At 35.9% G+C, this 6,267-nt stretch overlaps 1 long non-coding RNA gene across 1 annotated transcript; it reads left to right on the forward strand.

Annotated features, from left to right (window-relative positions):
- The first annotated feature begins 565 nt into the window (after window positions 1-565).
- Window positions 566-2,839, forward strand: LOC133864685 (uncharacterized). Its single transcript, XR_009899549.1, has 2 exons — window positions 566-1,100; window positions 2,611-2,839. It is a non-coding gene; the product is annotated as an uncharacterized LOC133864685 (long non-coding RNA).
- The last annotated feature ends 3,428 nt before the right edge of the window (window positions 2,840-6,267 follow it).

Consider the following 6,267-nt stretch of genomic DNA (forward strand, 5'->3'; position numbering starts at 1 on the left):
TTAATTAGCTATTTTATCTTTGACTTCGGTTAAATTAACTAAGATAAAATTCAACTGAAGTTAAGTAAAAATATATGAAGAAATATATTCGGGAAAAATATATTTTAACCCCCCAAACTACCACCCTTTCTCTGGATGGCCCCCCAAACTACCAATGCTTAGATTCTGGCCCCCCAAACTACCACTTTCTGAATTTTTGGCCCCATCCGTCCATTTATGCCGTCAATTCTAAACATAATTCCGAAAATACCCCTCCTACACTTTGAAATTCTTACAGTTAAGGGAGGGGTATTTTCGGGTTTTTGGCCAATTTTTGTTAGAATTAACGGCATAAATAGACGGATGGGGCCAAAAAATCAAAAAGTGGTAGTTTGGGGGGCCAGAATCTAAGCATTGGTAGTTTAGGGGGCCATCGGAAAAAAGGGTGGTAGTTTGGAGGGCTAAAATATATTTAACCCAATATATTCCTTCTAATTATTATTACGGTTACCCACTACCGTGAGTCATCATCTTTAGACTTGAATCACTTGATCAGCAAGTTATTTCTGAAACTATTTAACATAGACTCTCAGCACTTCTTTCCTTTTCTTATTTCTTTCTTCTTCCTCTTTTCTCTCTTCTTTTCCATTCTTCTTCTTCTTCTTTCCTTGCACCCGAGACACGGTGAGAGACGAGAAGTGAGATCGGGAGAAAGAGAGATGGAAACAGAGAAAGAAACCGAGAAAGGGAGAAATCACGGAGAGAGAGAGAGAGAGAGAGAGAGAGAGAGAGAGAACGATTGAAAGGGGAAGAACCGGAGAGGGAGCGAGAACTGGAGATCAAGAGAGGGGGAAGATTGGAAGCCAATCCTCCATGGGTCACCGATGGCCGGAGCAGACGACGCCAACAGAGCCAGAGGACCCGGTCTTCCGGTGGATTGCTGGTGGAGCCCGAGAAACCCAATCCTTCGATGGGTGGCCGGAAGGCACGATATCCAGTGCATGGGTCGCCGGAGGTGTGATTTTCGGTGAAAGTAGGGGTACGATTTTTGGTGAACTAAGATGGGTTTTCTGGCTCTGATTTCACCGTCTTCTCGGTGTATTTTCTGGAAAATCCTCAAAGTGAGTAAATCTTATAATTTAGTTTGATTTGGTTTGTTCTTGTCAATTTATGGCTAATTAAGTTTTTGATTTGTGATTCTCTGTTTCGGTTGATGTTAATTTGGGGTGTTTTGTGTGTGTGTGTGTGTGGATTTTGGACAATAGCCGTGTGTAGTGTTTTGGGGGTGTCTCTCTTTGGTTGGCCGAACGATGTTGTGGGTTTGATATTTTGGGTTGCTGTGATGATGGGTATTTAGGCTTATAGTTTCTGATAGCCATGTGATATAGGTGTTGTGAAGTGTTCCTGCTTGTGGTGATTTATGGAAGTTGGCAGTGGGTGTTTTGTGATTCGGTTAAGTAATGTGATTTTGGAGTGTTGATTGTTATTTTGAAAAAGGCAATGTAGTATTTACCTGTTTTTTTTTTTTTTTGGCCTTGTGTAGTGTTTTGGTCGATGGTATACTGTTTACTCGATTACTGTGATATGGTTGTCTTCGGTGTTTTCTTATTAAACCTGTGTGTCGACAGTGAACCGGGTATTAGTAGATTTGGAATTATTGTGAGATTTGATTATGTGTGTGGGTGTTTTGCTATGACTTTCTTGGTACTATTGCAGTGATGTTAAAATTCAGAAGTGTTATGTTTTACTAAATGGTCAATCAAAAATAAGTTTTGATTAGGTTGATTTTAACCAAATTAATTGGAGAGTTTTTATTGTTTGCTTAGATTGAAGATTAATGACTTTTAAAGAGGTCTTGTTAACTGGACTTTAATTTGATCCAATTAAAGTGGAAATTGGGTAAATAAGATCTTGGAAAGAAAATTAATATTCTTATAAATGGTTTTCTAAGTACAAAGGTAATTGTATCATTGTGTGTACAATTAGGATTTATTGGTGATGATGTTAACAATGTGTATAAATATAATTATTGCAGATAACGAGTTAAGAGACTGCGGATATAACTATACGTATCTTTATATTTACTAAGGATGATGCTGGTGGACTTTTCCTTAATATTGTATTTATTGTTTTGTTTATTTGGTTGTGCATGTGATTTTACATATTTTATATTTTAATTAAACTACTTAATAACGAGCTGGTAGGCAGAGGGGGTTATAGGCTAGTGGTGGGACCATCAAATCTCGGGTTAACTTAATAAATAACTGACGCTGGGACATTTGGCTTCCAGTAACAAACCAATAAGTGTTAAGTGAGGGGACAATTATCCCAAGCGAACACGCTAATCCGGACCTTTGGATTCATCACGAGTGGAGTGCGAAAGATAAATAATTAGTACACTGCATTTGAAACTATCATTATACATTGCTTTATAGATGTATGCATAAACAATCTATAACTACGACTTGCAATTATAGGCCATAAATTGCATATACATATGGACATGAAGTTATCTTTCATTGTGTTGCATTTTATAAATAAACCAGCATTCATTATATTATTGGAAACAGTTGACTCACTTAGGTATTTTCTTTTGTATTATTATTTTTTCTGTACTATTTATTAATACAGGTTACGAGGATGAGGAGTATCAAGATTTCCCAAATGGTTAGACAAATCCTAATATTGGGTTTCGAGACTGTGTTGTCTCCAATTTAGTGGACTATTATTATTTAATGTAATATGTTTAGAGATGTTTGTATTTAATAGGTTTTTCCATGTGTATTTATGTGTCAACAGTGACACTTGTTAATGTATAGTTAAACGATTTTTGAATGAACATCTAGAAGTATTTCAATTAGCTCAATGTGTTATGATTCCAAAGTCTTTATGTAAAACTATATTCCTCTACTAATTTATACTCTGATGACGTCATTGATGATGTCATAACGATATGTGGAAATTTGAAATTTTCACTTACGCTTTTTGTAAAAGGCGGGTCGTTACAGTTGGTATTAAAGTACTATGCTCTACGGACTAGGTGAGACTTAGTGTTATACTGTAACTTTAGTAAGTTACAGTGTGGTATCAGAGCAGTTTGCTCTAAGGACTGTTAGACTTAACCCTAGAAGTCTAGAAATAACATAAGAGCTATAGGAAACATAAACTCTGAAAAATGTTTTGTATGAATCTTATAAATGCTTCATGAGTATTAATGTATATTTCATTAGCCACAGTTAGGATTTTTGCAGTATGACTATGTATTCTTCTATGAGTATTAAACAGTGTATTTATATGTACACTTTCGATACTTTGGGTGATTGTTAGTTTGTAATTTGCTACATTCTGTTGGACAAAAATCACTTCTATGTAATGTTGCTTTTTAATTAGGGATACTATTATATTCAAAGTCTATACTTCAGTTATGTGCTTCAAAAAGACTATGCAAAACTCAAGATAGTGTAGTTCAGATCCTTTGCATTCGTTTGGACGACGTGGTATTCCATGCGGACACTCGTCAGTCAAGCAACATCCGTCCTGACGACAAGAACTTTCCGTCAGGACTCCTATTTGTGTCCAGAAGCTTCGAACTGTTCCAGGTTGCATCCGTTTGGACGTCTCAGCAACAAGTTCGGACGCCTTTTAGTGTTCAACAAGTAAAAGGATTTCCTTTCCAAACATAGATATGGGAAGATAGCTGTAACTGTTCGAACGACGTAGTTATTTCGTCCGGACGCTATCCTTGATAAGGCAAGTCGTGCAAAAGTTGTTCAACTGTCCAGACGTCAATCTACACTGTTCGGACACTTAGTCTTTATTATGGAAATTGCGTGCAGCAGAAGTGCAACTGTCCGGACGCTAGGGAAACACCGTCCGGACGCGGCTCTATTTATGAAAGAATTTTAACGAATTTGGAAAGCCAGTTGCATAGTTGTCCATTCGGACGTGACTCTATTCAGGAAAGAATTTTAGTGAATTTGCAAAGCCAATTGCATAGTTGTTCGTCTGGACGCCACCTAGAGAAAATCGATTCAGACTCGATTTAGGTCTTCTGTAGCCTATAAATAGATGCATCTTGGCATGTAATTTGTAAAAATTATGTTTTGAATTCCATAGTGCTTAAAGAGTATAATTTAGGAGTTATTGTGCTAATCAGTTTGCTCTCAAGCCGTTGCCGAAGTGCTGTTGATGTGTTCGTGTGAAATTTATCTTAGGGAGGAGCCCTAAGGTAAAGGATTTCAAACCACTATCTCCCACCTGTCTCTTCCTTTTGCATGCATGTCCTTTTCTCCTGGCTCTCACGACACCCCTTGTAATGTCCCAGATTTTTATTATTATTGACACAATATTATATTAATGTTGTCAGTGATATAATATTATTGGGTTAATAATATTTGTAATAAAATGAACTAGACTCTAATCTTATAAAACTAATTACTAAGTTTTGTATGGAAATATCTAGGAATAATAATATTTAAAAGATTAACTTAAGATATTTTTATAGATTAAATTTTGTAATAATAATACAAAACTTATTAAGTAAGTTAAGTTACTTAATCAACAAGTTGTCAAAAAGAAAAAAAAAAAAGAAAAAAAAAAAAGAAGAATCCCATAACTTGCACAGCAAGTTGTCTTCTCTTTTTTTACTCTTTCTTATTTCTTTCTCATTTCTTCTTCCTCCCAAGACACATGGAGAGGGAGAGATAGAGAGTGAGCGAGAGACTGAGGGAGAGAGAGAGATGCCGAGAGAGAGAGATGAAACTGAGAGGGGGAGAACCAGAGTACCCGTAGCCCAGGGGAGGTCCGATCCTCCATGGATTGACGCCAGCGACTCGAGTTTCGGCCGGTGTTACCGGTGGGTCAACTCCGGTGGAACCCAAGAGCTTGGACCCGTGAGCTGAACTCGACGAATCCGAGAGAACCCATGTGACCCGATCTTCAGTGGTGAAGTCCGGCGCGATTTTTGGCAGTTTCCGTGGATTTCCTACTAAGACCTGTTGAACCCGAGACCAACAAAGGAAGAAACCTGATTTTTCCGGCGACTTCATGATGTGATTTTCCGGTAGATTTCTAAGAAACTTCCTAAACTAAATTCTATGATTTAATTTGATAAAATCAATTTATTATTGGTTAAATTCTATGATTTAATTTGATAAAATCAATTTATTATTGGTTCCCTTGTTAATCGGATTATAGATGATTTGATATGGATGCTATTTGGTTTTGTCATTGAAATATATTATGGATTTGGATTGTGATATTCTGAAATTAGTTTACTGAATGGGTAATTTGATTTGGATTGTTTTGGTGAAGAAATCTTGAGAAAAACTGAATGGACATTGGGCAATTTGGAGATTTCGTGTTTGTTGGATTGATTTTTCTATGTTAAATTCTGGGTTTGTTGGAGATGAAACCGGTTGGGTACATTCTTTTGGATTTTCGTAGTAGATCGAATGGATGTTGATGTTGGGTGCTTTGATGACTAAATGGGTATGATGATTTTGAGGTTGGGTTTAGAGTATAAATTAGGAATTCATTTTTTGTTTCAGTATTGTCTATGGGGAGTTTCGGTTTGGGTTTCAGTATCGATAATGGATGATTTCATTTGAAAATAAATTATGGGATTACTTATCAAAAAAAAAAAAAAATTATGGGATTCGAGATGAGTTTTGATTTGGTGATTTGTGGATGACTTTACTGTTGAAGGCCGATTGGGCTGCTGATTGATTATGATTTTGAAGTCTAAAAATGATAATGGGTTGATTTCTCGTGTCTTTCTTTTAGTCATGTGAGTGTTGATTTATTTTATGGGTTTTAGGTAGGTTGATTTCATGGATAAATTTATGGGTCATTTTGATGCTGTATGGTGGGTGTTCTTGAGGTATTATTATTCTGATGACAGGCTGATGAGTTGATTTTTTTATTTTTTTATGGCCAAAGGGGTATTGTTAGAATGTGTGATTTTGGAATATATATTTTATAGTTTTGTTTGGAATGTTAATTTTTGAAAAAGAAGTAGTAAGTTATTTTAGTTAAATGAATGAGTTTTTGATTAGTTAAGGGGTTTTGAATTATAGATATGGTGATTGAGAACTTTTGTGGTTACAATTTTTTTGGATGGTCTTGTTGGAGAATTTTTATGAAAATTTTTTAGTAGTTGATGTTGGCTGGATAGACAGGATTGGAGGATCTTTTTGTGATTTCTCAGTTTATAGACTTTTGATGTGTATAATGTTGCAATACTGAAACATGGGTTTAGTTTAATAATATGAATTATGGGTCATGTCA

Source organism: Alnus glutinosa, chromosome 3, assembly GCF_958979055.1.
Source record: "Alnus glutinosa chromosome 3, dhAlnGlut1.1, whole genome shotgun sequence".
In the NCBI taxonomy this organism is placed as follows: Eukaryota; Viridiplantae; Streptophyta; class Magnoliopsida; order Fagales; family Betulaceae; genus Alnus; species Alnus glutinosa.